Source organism: Halichoerus grypus, chromosome 5 (genome assembly GCF_964656455.1).
Source record: "Halichoerus grypus chromosome 5, mHalGry1.hap1.1, whole genome shotgun sequence".
Taxonomy (NCBI): domain Eukaryota; kingdom Metazoa; phylum Chordata; class Mammalia; order Carnivora; family Phocidae; genus Halichoerus; species Halichoerus grypus.
In genome coordinates this window covers 171,155,054-171,176,011 of record NC_135716.1, presented here as the reverse complement: position 1 = coordinate 171,176,011, position 20,958 = coordinate 171,155,054, and the positions used below count along the sequence as shown (strand labels likewise).

Genomic DNA, 20,958 nt, shown 5'->3' with positions numbered 1-20,958 from the left:
CAAGACTGAACTATTCATAATGCATAGATCTGATAAAGGATTTGTATCCTTGTATCCAAAATATATAAAGAATTTCTCTAACTCAATAATGAGAAAAACAACAACATGCAAAAAGAAATGAAAATGAAAACCAAAAGCAGATACCCACTTCACACCCATTACAATGACTTCATTTAAAATAACTGACAGTACCAAATGTTGACGAGGAGGTGGATTAACTGGAACTCTCAGCATTGATGTTGGGAATATAAACGTTACAACTGCTTTGGAGAACTCTTTGGTTGTTTCTTATAAAGGTAAATAAACAGCTACTATATAACCTAGCCATTCCATTCCTAGGTGTGTTACCCAGGAGAAATGAAAAACACACATCTACACAAAGACTTGCACACAAATATTCATAGCAGCATTATTCATAATTCCCTAAAGCTGGAAACACCCAAGTTAACAGATGAATGAATATACAAATGGTGGTCTATCAATACCAAAGGGCCCAGCAATTAGAAAGAATGAAGTATTGATAAACTTAGCAACGTGGATGAAGCTCAACTAAGTTATACTGAGTGAAAGAAGCCAGGCACAAAATACTACATACTATATAATTTCAATATATGAAATTTTAAGACAGACAAGAGTCATCTATACTGACAGCAAGTAAATCAGTTTTTGCGGGGGGTGGGGGTTGCAGAAGGGCAGTTGAACAGGGAAGGGGCCCAGGGAAAGAGTGCACTTTTTCAGGTGATGGAAGTGTCTTAGGACTCTGGTTTCTAGTCTAGCACGAAAGAAACTTGGAAATAGCCATTCTGTCCTAACAAGTAAAAATCTGAATAAACAGAAAAATCAATTCCTCTTAGATCCATCAGAGAAGTGAGGTCACAGGGCAAACTGCCCCCCCCCCACATTGAGAGACAGACACGTGGACACAGAGAATCACAACTTATCTGAGCAGAAACCTTGGTGGGAACCAGTGTAGGGACAGGGAAACCTGAACTGTAGTTGATAAAATGCTGGAGGCTCAGTGTGGAAAAATCTGAGAGTTAAAAACTCCAGAGGGACGGGTCATGGGGAGGTTAGTCTTGTTAGTTTGTGTTAGTGTTACTTCGTGGAGCTCCACTAATGAATATCAGAGAAAAATCCCTTGGTGCTTTTGTCCGGGGGAGCGGAAAGGAACAATTTGGAAATATACCAGAGCAGTCTATCCTTCTTAAGAATAAGGTCTGCCCTTGTTAGGAAACGATTTAACCAGAGTCTAATCTGTTGAGGTTTTATCTGAGCCTAACTGACCTGGGGGAAGGGAAATACCCAATTCTAACCCTCTCTAGATATCCTGTACCATTTAAGGGGCCAAAGTGATTCCAGAGTTTATATGGAAAGGCAAAAGACCCAGACTGGCCAACTCAATATTGAAGGAGGAAAACAAACTTGGAGGACTGACAGGACTCAACTTCAGGACTTACTATAAAGCTACAGTAATCAAGACTGTGGTATCGGCAAAAGAATAGATCAATAGAACAGAATAGCCCAGAAAAAAAACCTATATGGAGTTAGCTCATATTTGAAAAAAGTAGCAGAAGTGATACAATAGAGCAAAGATAGCTTCAACAAATGGTGCTGGGAAAACTGAACATCCTCGTGCAAAAAAAAAAAGAAAAGAAAAAGAAATCTAGACACAGACCTTACTCTTCATAAAATTAGCTTAAAGTGGATCACAGATCTAAATGTAAAATGCAGAACTATAAAACTCCTAGAAAATAACAGAGGAGAAAAATCTAGGTGACCTTGGGTATGGTAATGACTTTTTAGATACAACGCCAAAGTCATGATCCATGAAAGAAAGAATCAACAAGCTGGGCACATTAAAATTAAACTTTCTGCTCTGCAAAGCCACTATCAAGAGAATGAGAAGATAAGATACACACTGGGAGAAACTATTTGCAAAAGACATACCTGCAGAAGGACTTTTATCCGAAATATGCAAAGAACTCTTAAATCTCAAAGAAAACAAACAACCTGATTAAGAAATGGGTCAAAGGCCTTAACAGACACCTCACCAATGGAGATATACAAATAGCAAGTAAGTGTATGAAAAGATGCTCCACATCATATGTCATCAGAGAAACACAAATTAAAGCAACAATGAGATATCACTATACACCTATTAAAATGGCCCAAATCCAGAACAATGACAACACCAAATGCTAATGAGCGTGTGGAGCAACAGGAACTCTCATTCATTGCTGGTGGGAATACAAAATGGTATAGCCACTTTGGAAGACAATTTGTTGGTTTCTTACAAAACTACACATACTATTACTGTATACTCCAGCAACTGTGCTCCTTGGTATTTACCCAAATTCAGAACTTAGGTCCACACAAAAGTCTGCACACAGATGTTTATAGCAGCTCTATTCATAATATCCCAAACTTGGAAGCAACCAAGATATCCTTCAATAGGTGAATGGATAAATAGACTATGGTCCATAGTGATGATAGATTATTCAGTGCTAAAAAGAAATGAGCTGTCAAGCCATGAAAAGACATGGTGGAAACTTCAATGCATATTACTAAGTGAAAGAAGCCAATCTGAAAAAGCCACATACTGTATGATTCCCCTTATATGACATCCTGGAAAAGACAAAACTATAGAGACAGTCAAAAAGTCAATGGTTACCAGGGGTTGGAAGGAGGAGGACAAATAGGTGGAGCATAGAGGATCTTTAGAGCAGTGAAACTCTTCTGTATGATACTATAATGGTGGATATATGCCATTCCACATTTGGCCAAACCTATAGAATGCACAACAAGAAGAGCAAACCCTCACATGAACTGTGGACCTTGAGCGATAATGATGTGTCAATGTAGATACATCAACTGCAAGAAATGTATCATTCTGGTGATGGTAGGGGAGGCTATGCATATGTATAGGCAGGGGGAATATTGGCAATCTATGTACCTGCTGCTCAACTTTGCTGTGAATCTAAAACTGTTCTAAAAAATAAAAATGTTCTGTATCTTGATATAGAGGTGGTTACACAGGTGTATGTGTTTGCCAAAACTCCACTTTAAATGAGTACATTTTCTTGTATGTAAATTATGCTTAATAAAGTTGATACTAAGTGACATGAAAAATTATGCTGGCTTGCATCTGCAGAACAAAGTAAAGGATATCAAAAGAGCTGGAGAATGAGGACATTATAGTAGGTGAGAGATAAAGGTCAATTGGACTTTGGCCATGGAAACGGAGGGTATATATTTAGAGGTAAAATCAGTCAGACTAGGTGACTGATTGAGGGTGAGCAACAGAAATGTCAAAGGCAACTTCCAGGTGTCTGACCTGAGCAATCAGACAGAGAATGGTGGTGGGTGGGTTGTCCTTTCTGAGCTAAGCTGCTGAAGAGGAGAAGCAGGTTTGGCTGGAAAATCATAGCTTCTGTGGATGCTCCATCTCCACGGAGATGTCAATTTCATTTCATCATTCTAAATGAAGGAATGATGAAATAAAGCGTCTTTTGTTTCGGGGGGGGGGAAACCAAGGCAAGGGATTCATTCACAATAAATGATATTGGTAGGACCAGACCCACAGAAGGGCTCCAGATTCCATTGGCTGGGCAGCCCCTTTGCAGCGGAGGCAGTCTCCCTGCAGCGAGGCAGTCTCCCTCCCCCGAGTCTTTTGTCATGCCGGATGGATGAGCAGGCGGCTGACCTTTCTGAGTCATTCAGCAAATTCCAACAGCTTTCTCATCTGAGACTCACTGGTCTCCACTGGGCAAGATCTGAAGACCAAGCTTCATTTGGATTTGAGAAAAGGGTAGTGGAATTTGAACACTTAAAAAGCCAGGAAAAAAGAATGCCAAGGCCCAGATACCTACTCTAACAAATAAAAAGCGTATGTCAAGCATCTAGCAAACTTCACCTCTACAAATACCGCCACCGCCTGAGGGAACAGCAGAGACATTTGACCGGGCAGCAGCTGTGGAGAGGGTGCTATTTAAAGACTCAGCTTTTGCAGCTCAAGGACTCTGGGCTTAGGATTTGATTAGAAGGCAGAGAGGAGACAGCAAAGACTGAGAAAAGAACCAGATTTGGGGAAAAACATCAGCGGGTGGTTGGCTGTTGATGTGAACCACAAGTATGTGAAATGAGTTCGTTTTAATAAAATTATGTCTCTCCATCTCTCTCTGAGTAAATTAAATATGTTAATTCATGGAAAGCGCTTGGAACAGTGTCCAGCACATAGTGCAATACTGGAGGGAAACTCATTATTATCATTATTATCCCTCCATCTACCCACCTACATATATATGCCCAGGGATGGAGAAATGCTTCAGCTGTAATGATATGTTACTGCTAAGTGCTAGGATTTATAGTGATTCTGTTTCTAAATCTCTCGTTCATTTTTTTTTTCCCTGTAATCCTTGAACTCTTTATAATGGACACATATATTTTGTAAAACCCTCAAGTCATTATTCTGAGGGGAAAAAGTGAAGACTCTGGAATCAGACTTCCTAGGTTTAAACCCCAACTCTCCTTCTTGGGAGCTGTGTCACCTTCTCTGAATCTGTTTTCTCTTGCATAAAAGAGGGTAATAATGTCACCTACCTCTTTGGGGGGTGATGAGAATTCAATGAGATAATCTAGGTAAAGCTTGGCATGGTACCTGGCAGAGAATAAGGGAGAGGTAAATGAGGCCTGGCTGTTATTAGCAGTAGAAGTGGGGTTGGCTGTTCTATTACCTATGCCAGGGACCATGTCTATTCACCTCAGTGTCCTTGGCATGTAGTAGTCACTCCAGAAACAACTGGTAGTTTAGCTGGAGCCCCCTCGGGCATCAGCCTGGGAACATTCTCTGTCAAGGTACAAGAAAGGGTGAAAAGTTCTCAAGTACCTTCCTCCTTTAGGTCAAGGATTGGGTCCTTCTGGCGATTGGGAAGCACAAGTTATTTCTCCAAAAGTCCTTGAGGCTCTCTGGAGAGATGAAGTGCTTAGAGGTTCCCGTCTTTGTTTTCTTATCCTCCCATGTGATGGCCAGATGGAAGCCGGTACCCTTGTTTCCATGACCCTATGCTGTTCTTCATGAACTATAGGCAAGGCAGTCCCCTGGGAACTTCTAATAATGCAAAACCTCACGTAAACAGTCATGGAGAAACTGCAGCCATTGACCCATGACTCTGTATGAGTGTGTGTTGAGGGCTGGTATTCTTTGTTTGTTATAGCTAAAACAGTCCTTCAGAAAGAAAGAGTCCTTCCTATATTTTATAAACATATATTCCTTTTAAAATAAGAAATACAAAATTAAGAAATCCTATTCTTTGTAACTGTGGTCCCAGGAATTCATGTATGTGGTAGCCACATTTCTCGTGTTTTCTCCTAGTCCCTGTAGGATGCAGAACCTTGTTAAATGGAACAGGGAGGACAGATCATGGCTGCAAACTTATTCCTACTGTTTGAGCTGTTTGAACCGCAAGCCATTCACATTTACATACAGTACATCAGCAATAATCCTGTTTTGCAAAAAAAATCCATTAATTTGAGGACTATTTTTTGAGCACCTAAGATGTGCCACGTACCATTCTAGGTATTTGTTGCTTGTTTGCCAAATCTGGCAACCCTGTATATTGGGGGCTCCTATTAAGGGAGAATGCAGAGATGGTGGAAATGCATGATCGGGGGGATAACAGCTGGGGTGTGGCTCTAGGGACTACAAAAGTGACTGGGTGTCAGCTATAGTAAATCTGACCCTGAATGTGACAGGGACATGTGTGTATAATAGTGAAAGTGACTAATTGGGCAGTAACGAGGACAGCTGTGCACCCAGTAGGGGCCTGCTAAATATTGGCTTGACTATGGGGCAGTGAAAGTAGCTGAATGACAATGACGGTGAAAACAACCGAAAGGGTGACAGCTGGGCACAGGGTCCAATTGCTACACTGCACAGAACTGTTTGAAGTTTGTGGTCATTGACAGTGGTCGCCTACCGGACAGTGACAGTAAACAATAATGAACCCAATGACAGCAACAATGCAAGTGACAGTTCTGCCCAGCAGATTGAATTTGTGACTAAAAACGGTGATGGAGTGGGAGTCAGTCTGACAATGACAGCTCTCAGAACGACCGAATATTGACGTTGTGGATGTAACAGCTGTAACCACAGAGGGAACTCGGCATTGTACTGAGACTGCTGGATTTGGGCGGCATGACTGGCAGTGACAGAAAAATTGGCTGCGCGTCAGTGACAGAGTGACAGTGTGAGGTTCAGTGGGCCAGCACTGATGTGACTTAATTTGTCGGATACTGTCTGGATCTGACTTAATCTGTTGGGCTGTGTGAGGGTGGCAACAGGAGCTCCAACGTGGAACGCTCACTGTGCAACAAAGCGCGAGAAAGAGTAACTGAGCAAAAAAGCTACGATCGCCCCCCTACACACACCCCCTAAATTCCTGAGAGGGACGAGGGAGAGGCGGGATCAAGATATCTTCAAGACACCACGATTGGCTGACACGACCCTGTTAGCCTATCACGGCCGAGCCGTGCCAAGCCTGTCCACCAATGAGGATGCGTCTGGAGACGCGGCTCAGGTCACGTCTCCGCCTCGCACGTGAACATGTTTTGGAAAAATGTAGAGAAACCTTTTGTGTCTACTTCTGTGCCATTCTTGAAATAAGATCCTAAGCCTAGCACTGCCCCAGCAAGAGTCCGTGGAACCCCACTAAAACTTTCAAAAGAGAGTGTGGGGAGAGGAGGGAGTGGCCAAGGGTCATAGGTCAGAGAACAACCCCGCAACCCGCCAGCCCCAGCACCCTGGCATTGGTGGAGGGCGCGCGCGACGCAGGCCCCGCCCCGTGAGGCCCGCCCCCGGCACGTGACTGTGGCGCGCGGGGCAGGCCGGGCCGCCCCCTCGCCGCTTATACTCCTTACGCGCCGGCCTCAAAATGGCCGCCTTCTGGCGTCTCTGGCGCTGTTGAATGGAGAAAGCTTTATTGTTCCCTTCGGGCAGGAGTGTTCGTGTCCTCTATGGCGCTGTCAATAAAGAACGGCAGTTTGAATCGGTGCTGAACAGGTAACCATAGAAACGGGGCTGGGACTCAGCTTGGAGACCCCTTTAGCAGCTGAGGCCCGAGAGGCGCCCCAAATGAGGGGCGCGCTGAGACCCTTCGGCGTGCGAACTCCGCGGGGCTCTGCCAAGTCCCATCCGCCTCCTCTCGCCCGGGACGCGGACCCCCTGGGGCGGCTCCCACCCCGAGCGCAGGCTCGGCTGTAAGTCTGCGGTGGGGAGAGGCCGCGGGGCTGCGTCGGGGCGCACCCGACTTGGCCCCAGCCTGGGGCCTGCCCGCCGCCTGGGGCCTGTCCTGGCCCCTCACCGTCTGCTGTTGGGCGCGATCTGAGGCCTCCTCGCTGCTGCTTCTCGAGTCTCTTCCCCCGCTCTTCTGCCAAGTGCACCAGGCGTCGGGAAACTCCGGCCTTGGGCCAATCCCCACCCCACCGTTTTTGTCTGTCGGGAACTAATAGTGGTTTTTACATTTTTAAATGGCTGGGGGGCGGGCGCGGAGAAGACTTTCATGTAATTTGTGAAATGTATATGAAATCAAATATCAGTGTCCTCAAGTGAAGTTTTATTGGAGCACAGCCATGTTCATTGTTCTGTATCATCTATGGCTCCTTTCTTGCTACAAGGGCTAAGTTGAGTAGTTGGGATAGATACGGCATAGCCCACAAAGCCGAAAATACTTAGGCCTGGCCCTAAGCAGGAGAAGTGTGCCAACCTCTGCCCTAGACACAAGTAGACTGGTCAGTGTTGTCCAGCGGTTCTTCTGATCACTTCTCATGGAATGGGAAACTTCAGTTCAAGCTACCCCGTACACCTAAAGCTCTGGCCTTATTGATCTGTTATTCAACGTGGGAATTGTTTCCCCTATTTTTGATAACAGTACCATCCATCTAGCGCCTACAATAAGCCAGGATTTTATTTATGTTCATACCCAGAGGTTTTTTTGTTTGTTAACAACACTTCATGAGTAAGTGTCCATGTTTCCACCTAAGAGAGGAAGCCCAGATTCTGCGGTTAAGCTTCCTAAGGGTGCAATAGATTATAGGTCTGGCAGATTGAGCTCACCCTAGGGAGCCCTCTGCTTGGTAACCCACCTCACACAGCTTCAACTTCTTCAAGTCTCAACCTGGGGCTCCTTGGTTCTGGCTTGAAATTGTATCCAAATCTGTGTATGGTTTATGGAGATACAATTACAACCTCAAAATGAAGTTTTTCTTTCCTTAGCTAAATCGTCAAACTTCTGCCACACCTTCCTTTCTAATTTAGATGCCTTTCTTATATGGCAGTCGTTCCCAAACGGGCTATGCATCGCTAGTTTAGCTAACAAATGATTTCAGAACACTCCATGCCTGCATGCATGCTTTCATGAATCATTCGTATTAGTTGAGCAGCTGCTATGTACTAGGGATGATTCAAATCCCTGGAAATAAAGTGGTGAACAAGATCAACATGATCTTTAGCCTTTCACAGAATTTAAATTCAGTAGGGTCTTGGACAGATGGTATACAGGTAAACAAAGGTAATTTCAAATACAGCTGTCATAGCATCATAATAAAATTAGTAGTTATTTATTAAGTGATTTCTGCATGCTAATGCACTATGTGCTTTATTTACGTGGATTATCATTCAGTCTTCTCGCTAACACTATGACAAAGGTAGTGTTAGTATTTCCATTTTAAAGATGAGGACACCGAGACTCAGAGAGGAGAGATGTCCAAGGTTACATAGCTAATATTCAAGGGAGCTAATATATGAACCTTAGCTGATCGCACCACCCTGTATTATCCCATGTGTTTATTATCTTTTCTACCAATTTGGGATGCCCTCAAGGACGGGACCACACCTTACCTGTTTTTGTATCAGCTGCTAGCCAGTGTTCACAGCCTGTAGTCTGGTAAGTATTTAAACAAATTCAGGCCATTGGTTGAGCAAATATTTGACTGCCTGCTGTGTACCAGACACCACTGTGCTAGGCCTTACGATTACCATGAGCAAGATGGACCTAACACCTCTTGTCTAAGGCAAATAGTAGCATCTGTGATGAAGGTAGTCAAATAATGCTAACCTGGAAGACCCCCTTTTACCGGAATGGCCCAGTAAGCTGCTGGAGAAAGATAGCTGAAGCTGAAACAAGGATCCAGTCCAGCAAGAAGGGAAAGGGGAGACAACTGGGAAGGAAGAACTTTTTAATAGGATCAGAGATTGTGAGGTGGCAAGAATCTGGGGTGTTGGAGGGCTGGAAGAAGTGAGTAGTGGTGCTGTCATTCAGTCCCGTGCTCCCAGTCTCTGGCCCCTGAAGCCAGCTTTACTGCTGAGAGAGTGGGCCGCCCATGGGCCAGTTACAGATTAATATGTGAAAGGCGGATGATGGTACCTCCTCCAAGGGTTGTTATGTGGATTAAATAAGAGAAAATGTAATAACAGGTTGGGTGTTTTCTTTTTGTTGTTACACATGTTGCTGAGTTCCAGTTAGAGAAAACTAACCAAATTTGGCCCCAAATGGAAATTTATCTGAAGTGCTAAATAATAACAAAAATCCAGGATTATGTTATCAACAGAACTGAGGATGTGTATGTATGTTTCTATATTTGATGGGGTGGGGGCACAAGAACAGATCTTATTTTTTCTTAATGTTTCTGTTGAGAGAGGAACTCTTCCAAATGGCTTTTAATTTTTTTTTTAACCAAATTATACAACTGTCTATTCAGAGCACTTTTCATTATTTTAGTGTGTTCCTCCATTGAAGGCATGTGCATTTTCTTAAGGCAGTCTAAGAAAATGATAGGTTTCTTCTAGTTGGTGGTCATTTCAGAGTTTGTTTGCAAATGATTTTGGGTTTCCTCCCAAAAGTTCAAAATAATGTTGGTACTTTATGCAAGGCATTGAATGCTTTAAAGCAAGTAGCAGACTTTCTGAATTGGTAAAAATCAGAAGGTATTTGGGTTCATGAATGTGAAAAATTGCAGAGGCAGTAAGAAATCAAACTGTATAAGAAGATCAGCCATGTCAAGTTTTGCTTTAAGCTGTGTCTAGTAACTGGATCGCACATATCCTTAGAAGATGTAATCCCTCCCAGCAAATGGAGCAAGGAACTGGACAGAGAGTGGCATGTTAATGCAATGTTAACAATAAGCCCTGCATTAAATTGCTGTTTTAGTTTTGGGTGGGACCTTCACATTTCAAGTATTCAGTTTTACTCTGTGATTTGGGTCTGTTGGGTTCCAGTAAAGAGAAGGTGGTAACACTAGTTCTGAAGGATAATATAAAGCTGCAGTAGGAGCGAGGGCATACCAATTTGTTTTTCAATCTATTTTATTTCAGTTCAAAGCATCATTGCAGACAGGCAGTGCAGGAAAACAAGCCACACTTTGGCAATACTCAACTGCTTTTGGAGATTGAAGAAGACTGAGTATAACCAAAGTGTGGCTTGTTTTCTTGGGCTCTCTGTCTGCAAAGAAGCTTTGAACTGAAATAAAATAGATTGAAAAACAAATTGGTATGCTCTGTTGCCTCATACTGAGTATTTACGTTACCCTTCTGGAGGACTGCCTATACCAGCACCCCGGAGGAAGACAGTGACCCCTCAGCCGCTTTCAACTCTTCAAGAGAGTGAGCTCTTTGATTTTCACAAGGAAATTGAATTGGAATTTATGGTTTTCCGGATCTCCAATAGGCTGCCTTCTAAAGCCATCATCTCGATAATTCGAAGAAAGCAAGTTGTAACCATGTAGAGGAAAGAATTAAATGTTAAGGGCATTTAAATTCAGAGATGAGACTGTCACTTTCTCTAAGTCATGGAAGGGATATGGTATGTCATTTGCAGAGACTGTTGCAGTTTTGAGGCTTCTGCAGCCCTCAAGGGAAAGAAGGGTAAGGAAAGAACTCTAGCTTTCCTTATATTTCCCCAATGTTGTTATTTAACCCCAAATCCTCAAACTCATGACACCAAGTATTTAATTTCCTTAGATGAAGTAAATACATTATAACTGATCCCAGGTTGTTAATCTGGGATAAATGATTGAGTTGCAGGGGACCCACAAATCCTTTAAATTTGTCTGAATGTCATTTTTCTGGGGAGTGAGTCCATTTCTCTAATCAGGTCTCAGAGGGATCATTGACCCTCAAGGTGCAGAGCCAACAATGAAATGTCACATGTAATACCACTGGCCCAAAGTAGTGTTGAGAATCCCCCTGAAACCGGTTATTTCTTACTGCTGTATGGTCTTGACTGCAGTTTTGAAAGTATCTTTTCGGGCCATGTTTCCTGTCAAAAGTGGCCAAGCATAGTTGAGTGATCATGTCTGGTAGAGGTATTTACCCAATGAGGTACTTCAGAAATGCCTCAGAGGTCATTGTCATGATTTTACAGGAGACTGCCACACTGATGATGTGTTGTCTTGGCAACCTTGGTAGCAGTTGCCATATTTGTTTCTTCTGACAGGTGAAAGGAAGAGTGGTAGCAGCCTAATACTTTGGCTCTAGGCATCAATTTCGTGTAGATGGACTCGGTTCCTCAGGACCTTAGGAGGGAGAGAGGAGGAGGAGAGGGATGGATTCAAGGAGGCAGAGACAGAGGAGTGAAGGAGGAGATGCTGCCCCTGCTTTGTCCTGGCATCCCTCTGTTGTCTGTGAAGGGAAAGAGAGCTCTTTCTGAAACCAAGCTTATCTCACTTCCCTAATATTAGGACCTCTGAAAAAGTCAACTCAAAGATGCAATTTCTGGTTTATTAGAAAAATGGAAAGAAAAGGAAGGAACTGTCTTTAAGTCTTTATCTTGGGATGTTTTGCAAACATGGGACCTCAGTAGAAAACTGCTGTGGGCCACAGTTTGTTTGGCCCATACAGTGTTTGTCAGTGAGTTGCTTATATTTACAGAGAGAGATTTTACATCTGTCTGACCCCCGGAGATATTTGCATGAGTGACCTCTGCTATTAGCAGAGAATCTAATTCTGGGACTCTCAATGTTTGATGAAGTAAATTTTTATGAAGGAAAGAGCCCAAGAAGGATGAGGGAGATTAGAAACAAAGGATTACTAGCTTTTGGGGCTCTAAATATTGGTTACTTGAAATTTATTAAAATAAAAAACAAAGTGAACAGTATGTGGTTCTATTTCTGATTTTGAGAAAGTATTGCAAGAGGTCAGCTAACCTGCTAGTTTCATCTGTTTCTCAGCTTTCTAAGACTGCAGCCTGACTGTTGGATCTTCGTCCTTGACTCCTTTAGCTCCTTGTCCCCACTAGCTCTGAAGGATGATGTCAGGGGCTCTGGCAGCAGTGAACTTGCCATTTTTCTTCCATCTGGTACTTATCTTCAGTTCCTAATCTTAGTGGATGGCACCACAGAGTTGCAAAAGGCAGAAAGTCCCCCCATGTTCTTCCCCTTCTGTCAACCCCCTACCCTCCTTCCACCCCCTACCCACAAATAGCACACATTTATTTAGGCTACAAGCCTACTGATGTCCCCTTTCTCTTTTGGTTAAAGCTACTATAATCTCTTGCCCTGAATTACTACAACCGTTTCAGAACTGGCCAGCTGGCTTCTTCCTTTGTTCCTTTCTAATCTATTTTGTACACTGTTGCCAGTGATCTTTATAAAGCACAGATCACATGTGACTGTTTCCCCCTTGCTTAAAACTCTCGGATGGCTTGCCTGCCCTCAGGACAATGCAGTTCCTTGGCTTGGACTGCGCTGCCCTCAAGCTCTGTCTCAAGCCTCATGTTACTCTCTCCCCTCCTCTCACCCTTTCTACTTGAGTACCACTCCGTCATGCTCAGTGGGCCACAGAGCTTCATCCTTCCCAGGACAAGTGGGCGGCACTCTGGGGCTTTGGATTTTCCTGGCCCTGGTACTAACCAGGCGGGTAGCAGTACCACTATCTGCACTGACTGTTAGATCACCGAATGTTGTTTGAGTTTTTATGTGGTTCCTTTGTCCCGGGACTATGTGCTGTTTCAGATGTGTAGTGAAATACTGTCCTGAGGTCAGTTGATATATTTATATTTATTATGCCACCAACTTGATAAACTTTATCAACAGGCTCATTTGTTTTAAACTTTAAGAATTGCTTTTAGGGCACCTGGGTGGCTCGTTCGGTTAAGCATCTGCCTTCCGCTCAGGTCATGGTCTCAGGGTCCTGGGATGGAGTCCCGCATCGGGCTCCCTGCTCGGTGGGGAGTCTGCCTCTCTCTCATTCCCTTTGCCCCTCCCCTGGCTCCTGCACACTCTCTCTCTCCCTCTTCCTCTCTCTCTTTCAAATGAATAAGATCTTAAAAAAAAAAAAAGAATTGCTTTTAAAAATCTAACTTTGTTTTTTAACTATGTAAACCATTTATGTGGTTCAAAAATCAAAACTACATAACAAGGTGCGTTCATAGACGTTTTTATTTCATACCTGATCCTCCTCCTCTGTTTCTCTTGAGTCTTCCTATCAAAGTTTTGGGGGGTTTGCCCATCTGTTAGGTAAGAAATCATTTCAGTATAGTTTAAATTTGTTTTCTCCTTTAATGAGATACAGGATATCTGCTCAATGTCTGTGGTATAAGTTGCAAAAATATTTTTTCCAGTATGTCATATGCCTAACTTTGCATATGTTGTTTTATTGCTGTACAAAAGTTTTACATCTTTATATATTATATTTATGGGTCTTAACAGTGTATTGCTTTAGATTTTGAGTCACAGTTAGGAAGTCTGCCCTGCTCTTAATTTATGGGGAATTCATTAATGTTTTCTTCCAGTATATGTATGGTTTCACTTTTTATTTTTTAAACATCTAAGGTTCTTATCCTTTTGGAATTTATCTTTTTTAAAACTTTATTTATTTGACAGAGAGAGAGACAGTGAGAGAGGGAACACAAGCAGGGGGAGCGGGAGAGGGAGAAGCAGGCTTCCCACCGAGCAGGGAGCCTGATGCGGGGCTTGAGCCCAGGACCCCGGGATCACGACCTGAGCCAAAGGCAGACACCCAACGACTGAGCCACCCAGGCACCCCTGGAATTTATCTTGACATTTGGTTTGAGGAAGGATCCAATTTTATCTTTTCCCACGTATGAAAAGTTCTTACTAGGGGGCCTCGGTGGCTCAGTTAAGCGTCCAGCTCTTGATTTCAACTCAGGTCATGATCTTGGGGTCATGAGGCTGGGCTCCATGCTGGGCATGAAGCCTGCTTAAGACTCTCCCTCTCCCCCCCCTTCCCCCCACCCCCTGCCCCATTCTCTCTCTCTCTCAAAAAAAAAAGGAAAGAGAAAAAAAGAAAGTTCTTATTTTTTGTCTGTTGATTTGAGATGCTGTTTTAATTGGATACTAAACTGTTGTATACATTTGGGTTTCTTATTGGATTTTCTATTTTGTTCCATGGGTTTGACTGTCAGTTCATATGCCGTTACAAAACCATCTTAATTTTAGACGCTTTGTAATTTTTTAACATCTGGAAGGGCCAGTTTTTTTCATATTGCTCTTAGTGTTTTCCTGGCTGCTTTTGCTTGTTTATTCTGCCATGTAAACTTTATAATCAATTTGTCTAGTTTCAGGCAGCAACAGATGGATGGTATTTCTATTGAGATTGTGTTAAATTTATTAATTAGCTTAGAGAGAACTGACATCTTTCTGATGTTGAGTCTTCTTGTCCAAGATCATGTCCCATCTTTCCATTTGCTCTAGGCTACTTTTGTGATTTTTCAGGAGTGTTTTATGTTTTTTCCTATAAATTTTGTATGCTTCTTGTTGATTTTCAGTCTTAACTTAAAAAAAAAAAAAAATAAGTAATTCCTTTTAGAATCCCTCCAGAACTTCTCAGAGGGGTGTATACACCCACATACTCAAAACTTTTTATATATCATTTCAGATAGTTCATAGATGTCCCCCCCCCAGCCCATCCTGTTATATTGTCCCCTCAAAACCCCTTCTCTTGTCTGTTCTCCTCCATTCTCAGTACGTAGCTCTGTGTCCTACATACGGTAGGCAGTCTGTGCATATTTGTTGAATGGATGAATAAAGCAGGAAGGGGAAGATGAAAGTAGATGAAAGAGCGAGCCTATAAGACCCATATATGGGAAGATTGTCCTTGTACAGGGCACCTGGGTGGCTCAGTCGTTGGGCGTCTGCCTTCGGCTCGGGTGGTAATCCCAGGGTCCTGGGATCGAGCCCTGCATCGGGCTCCCTGCTTGGCGGGAAGCCTGCTTCTCCCTCTCCCCCTCCCCCTGCTTGTGTTCCCTCTCTTGCTGTGTCTCTCTCTGTCAAATAAATAAATAAATAAATAAATCTTAAAAAAAAACAAACAGTGACCTTGTACAGACATCCAGATATTCCTAATTGTACAGTCTGCGGCTATGAATTCACTGCTTTGTAGTATGTTGTTCTCTTTGCCCTCATCCCAGAACTTTAATAAATAGCATGTTGATAATGATAGTTATCATTTATTGAATACTACAAAGGCCAGGCGCTGGCTAGGTATTTTCCATAATTATTTCTTGTAATCCTTATAGCAAGTAAGCAATAGGTTTTAGTGTCTCCATTAAAATATGGAAGTTTCAAACACACAAAAGTGTGAATGGCATTATGAGCTCCCATATACATGTTACCTCCCTTTTACAGTTGAGGAAACAGGTTTTGAAAAATTAAGTAACTCAAGGTTACAAAGTTAAAGTCAGGTTTAGAACCCAACTCCTTTTAGCTCCTTATTAAGATTATTTTTCAGGGGTGCCTGGGTGGCTCAGTTGGTTAAGCTACTGCCTTCGGCTCAGGTTATGATCCTGGAGTCAGGATTGAGTTCCGCATCAGGCTTCCTGCTTGGCGGGGAGTCTGCTTCTCCCTCTGACCCTCCCCCCTCTCGTGCTTTCTCTCTCTCTCAAATAAATAAAATCTTTAAAAAAAAAATTATTTTTCAAATTTTAAACTCCCAACTGGCCAGGGAAAAGTGAAAGCAAGGGAGACAGTCAAGAGCCACTCCATTCTAAACTCCAGCTCATAGTATTACATTAGTCTTCCCTTCTAATTCGTATCACAAAGATTTCCCTCACTTCTGTTTGCAAACAGTAAGCCCTCCTATCACCCCTTCCTCCTCGTTCCCTAATGCTCTGCTCTCACTTGCCTTCTCTTGGCCTAGTTTTATTAGTGCAGTCCAGTACTAGTTGATTTTTAAAGGCCTGCCAGTGTTTTGAGTACCTGGCTCCCAGCATGATATTGGGAACATAGTAGGAACTTGTGAATTTAAATAACAGTAAAATTTGCTGCTCTTATTCATTTAGCCCATAGGTTTAGTGTGGTACTGTAACTTGTGAATGATGCTCTGAAGCCCTGGCAGTCATTAGATCTGACCACCCTAGATACTGGCTGCTCATATAGATGGTACTCTGCTGTCAGCGGCCTCAGTTCCAGTCAGGTTCAAACCTTTCTAAGGTTAGAGTCCAAGACAGGAGAATAATTGGCCCCTAGAGTTCTGGATTTTTTTCTCAGGCAGTGAAGTGTTGAGGATGAAATTTTCATGTCTTCCTTTGAACATTTTTGAGCAAATACTATGGGATCCCATAGCTCTTTCCCAAAGTTAGAAGCAATAGAGAAGTTATCCTCTTTTGCATTTTTTGTTGTTGTTAGCTCCTCAAGTTAACCCTTTTGTCATACTCCTTGGTGATAGACAAGAGAAAGCTAGAGATGAAAATAATTCCTGCTTCTTCAAAGAGAAAAAACTTCCAGCACTTGGAGGAGAGGAGAATGGAGTTCATCTGCGAAGTGTGCACAGAGGTCTAGCGAAGGTTGGGTGATCTGCATGGTGTCCTAGGGCAGTAATGTGGGCAGTGGGAGCTCCATAGTCTTCAGTGCTTCTGATACTCAGCTACTGAGGTATAAGAAGAGTAGGATTCCAAGCTGAAAGTGATCTGTTCTTACCTGTGCCAGTTCTTTGAGAGCAGGATTATGCTGAATTTCTTCTCTGTAAGGACAGCTTTAGTTAAGGGTGTTTGGCTGGGCTCAGTAAAGATCTGCTGGATGGACAGGCACACACTGTTCCCTGACCAAGGAAATGGGGCTGTAGAGCCCCGCTGGGGCTGTATGGGCTCCGCCTCCCCCAGCAGCACCATCACCTTCTTCGTGACCTTGGACAGGTCAGGGCCTTGACAAGTGTGTGTCGTGCCTCATATAACACAGGATGAGTAGCCTCTAAATTAATGGCATCTCTTCTTTAAAAACACTTTATTTATCTACACTATCAATGATGAGCACTGGGTAATATATAGAATTGTTGAATCTCTATATTGTACACCCGAAACTAATACAACACTATGTTAACTATACTGGAATTAAAAACAAACAAACAGCAGCAACAACAAAACCCCACTTTCTTTACTATGTATCTCTGCACTGCCTCTGAACAGAGAAGTTACCAAAAAAGTAGGAGAAAGACTGAGGGATCAAGAGCTTCACAGCTTTTTCAGTCCCATGCTTGGGCAGTATCCAGCGGTGAAAGTTCCGGCCCTGGAGTCAGACAGCGTGGGTTCATTTACGGACGCTGGCACTCACCGGCTTTGTGATTTGGGGCAAGCCGTTTACTTTTGATAGGATTCTACTTTCTCAGTTGAAAGTGGAATTAATAATGGTAACTACCTCACAGGTTTTGCAAAAATTATATAAGGCTACCATGCAGAGTGCTTGGCATAGTGCCTGGGATATAATAAACCTTTGCAAATGTAAGCTCCTATTGTTAGATCCCTCCCTTAACCCTTCCGAACTGTGTCCTTTTCCCTTTCCAAAATGTGTTCTTCGTTGCTTTCCACTTATAGAGTGTGTACCAAAAATATAGGTAACAGGAAGAGTCTCATTTCTGTCATTACTGATCTGGAAGATCTTAAGACACTTGTCAACACCTCCGTTTCCTCATCTACAGAATGTCTGAATTGGACCAGGTGATTTCAAATGTTCCCATATCTCTGGCTAATTTTCAGTGCTTATAGCCCAGCACTCTCTGTTATGAGAGGCCTAACCCAGCCCATTTTCTCTCCCTTTCCTAGCTGACTCCCATCTCAGACCAGCTGTTTGAAACTAGCAGTGTGGTTGTCTATAAAGTTTATTCTTTTTTATTTTTTTTATTTTTTATTTTTTAAAGATTTTATTTATTTATTCATAAGAGACAGAGCGAGAGAGAGAGAGAGAGAGAGGCAGAGGGAGAAGCAGGCTCCCCACTGAGCAGGGAGCCCGATGCGGGACTTGATCCCAGGACCCTGGGATCATGACCTGAGCCGAAGGCAGACACTTAACCATCTGAGCCACCCAGGCACCCCAAAGTTTATTCTTTTTTTAAAAAAAAATTTGCAGTATTTGACGTATAGAAGATACATATGTAACTTAGATAAGTGATGAGGCAGAGTGATTTTTAGAAGTACATCTGTGAACGGATTATCCAACCTAAGAACTATAAAATAAAATATTTTGGCAGGTGGATTTTATGCTTCCTTTTGACATTTAATGAATGTTTACAAAGTTATAGGAAATGTCCTTCACACGTATTGACTCATATACATGCAGTGGCTTATTAGTGCTTATAGCTACCCCACTAATAAGCACTAATATCCCTATTTTACATATGAGGAAAGTGAGGCCTAGAGAGTTAGGCCACTTGCATAAAGCCACACAGCCGTTGAGAGGGACAGCGCTGTGATTTGGCCCCTGGGCAGCGGGCGGGCTGGCTCTAGAGCCTCTGACCCTTACTGTTAGGCACCTAGTGTCTTGAGTCACCAGGCCTGGTTTGGTATTGTGTAGTTGCCTGAGCTCTCTAATTTGTACGTTAAGTGGGTATCTTTGAATTTGAACTTTGGTACGGTGTTACCGTGTGTCCAGATTGATTATTCCCAGCTAAGGAAAAGTGTATTCTCAAAATCAAGTTGGTGAAACCTCAGAACTTACCCACATCTTCAGGTCACTGAAAAATGCCTATAAGTACCAGTGACAAAGCCAAGAGTTTGTTTGTTTGTTTTTTAACATCTAAGAACTTGGATATAAAAGCATTGGAGTGATGATTGCTTGTTGAGACTCTCGACTGTAGGATGGAAGAGTCCCAGGAGGTGGAATGCAGTCACTCGTTAGATGACTGTGTTGCTCCAGAGATTTTGCAGTTTGGCCTGTGAAGAGTCATCTTGGGTGAACTATTCAATCAGAGCAGCGTGGCCGGAAAGGCAGGCAAAAGACAGATAAGCCTCTCAAAGCCTCCTTCCAAGGCTAGCCGTGAAAAATTGCTTGTTTCTAGGAGTTAGAAGATAAGAGGACACAAGCAGTTTGTTACACTGACTGTTTTGATGTTTTGTCTCATTGTGTTTTATAGAATGCCTCAAAAGAAGAGTTTCATTAGAAATTGAGAGAATCTGGAAATAGAAATTAGTTTAATATAACGGTTATTATAGGCTTATCAAGAATCAGATGCTGCCAGTTTTGAGATGTGGAAAACAACCTTTCTAGTGGTCCTTAGTCCGTTCTGTCTCTGCCTCCTTGAGAATTTAGTGGTGGGGTGGTGGCCCTGGTAGTGATGATAGTGGCTAGCAGCTGATGCATTTATTGAGCACTTACTGTGTCCTCAGTGCATACTGCTGATGCTTTAGGTGTATTAACTCCTTTAATCTTCTAACCACCCAGTGAGAGAAGTACTATTATTTCCCCTATTCTGTAGATGAGAAACCTACGCCCCTCAGATCACATACTTTGTGATTGGATGTTCAAGCTTCACACCAGGTAGTCTGGCTCCAGCTCCATCCTTAACCACTAAGCTACACTGCTGCTCAGGACAGCCGTGGGCCCTCTGCCCCAGAAAGTGTGCAGTTGCACAACATTGCTTGTAATTTAGAGAACACATGGACTCTTCTTTCCTTTCCGAGTCCGTGGACTCAGGTTTAAACCCCAGGCTAGACTTGTGTAAATTCCCTGCAGGCAGAGATTATATCTTATTTAATTTTGCTTGGCACATAGTAGGAACTAAATAAATGTTTAATGAATGAATAGTTGTTGGAAATGACACTGGCTTTGAAGCCAGCCAGACCTACCTGGGTTTCTATTTTTAAATTCCATAATACATGTTTACTATAAAAAATTCTGAAATGTATGAGGAAGAAAATAAATCCCCCATCATAACACTACCTAGGAACCTACTGTTAGCATTTTGACATATTTTCTGTTTTTTAAGTGCAAATGTGTACATACATGGACATATATTTTTAAACCAAATTGGAATTATATATACAATTGCATGCTGGTTTTTTTTTTCTTTTGGTATATTGAGAGCATTTCCTCATGTTATTAAAAATCTTCAAGAGCCTAATTAAAAAAATTTATTTAGCTATAATTCACATACCATACAATTTACTGTTTTAAAGTGTACAACTTAAAAGTCTGTGTAACCATCACCACTTTTTAATTCTAGAACATTTTCATCACTCCCAAAAAAAACCCCGTACCCATTAGCATTCACTTCCCAACTCCCCCTCCTCCTAGCCCCTGGCAACCACTAATCCACTTCCTATCTCTGTGGATGTGCCTGTTCTGGACAGTTCATATAAATGAATCCTCCAGCATGTGGCCTTTCATGACTGGCTTCTTTCACAGAGCATAGTGTTTCTAAGTTTCACCCCTGTGGTATGTTTTCTGTATTCCATTCCTTTGTATGGTTGAATAATATTCCATTGAATGGATATACAACATTTTGTTTGTTCATTTATCAGTTGGTGGACATTTGGGTTGTTTCCAGGTTTTGGCTGTTATGTATAATGCTCCATGTGTGGATATATGTTTTCATTTCATTTGGGTTAGACCTAGGATTGGAATTGCTGGCTCATATAGTATCTCTGTTTAACTTTCTGAGGAACTTGTAAACTGTTTTCCACGGTGGCTACACATTTTACATTCCCACCAGCAATGTGTGGAGGGTTCCAATTTCTCCAC

The 20,958-nt window shown here is 42.5% G+C and overlaps 1 protein-coding gene and 1 long non-coding RNA gene across 7 annotated transcripts in view; one reads left to right on the top strand and one right to left on the bottom strand.

Annotated features, from left to right (window-relative positions):
• Window positions 1-20,958, bottom strand: part of LOC118536379 (uncharacterized) — a 68,913-nt gene that overhangs the window by 15,619 nt on the left and 32,336 nt on the right. The window lies entirely within an intron of this gene.
• The window catches only part of ZBTB40 (zinc finger and BTB domain containing 40), a 75,661-nt gene continuing 61,610 nt past the window's right edge, over window positions 6,908-20,958 (top strand). For all 6 annotated transcript variants that reach the window (XR_004917661.2, XM_078073675.1, XM_036093099.2 and 3 more), the window contains exon 1: window positions 6,908-7,057. The gene's annotated coding sequence lies outside the window, so the exon portion shown is untranslated. The remainder of the gene's footprint in view (window positions 7,058-20,958) is intronic.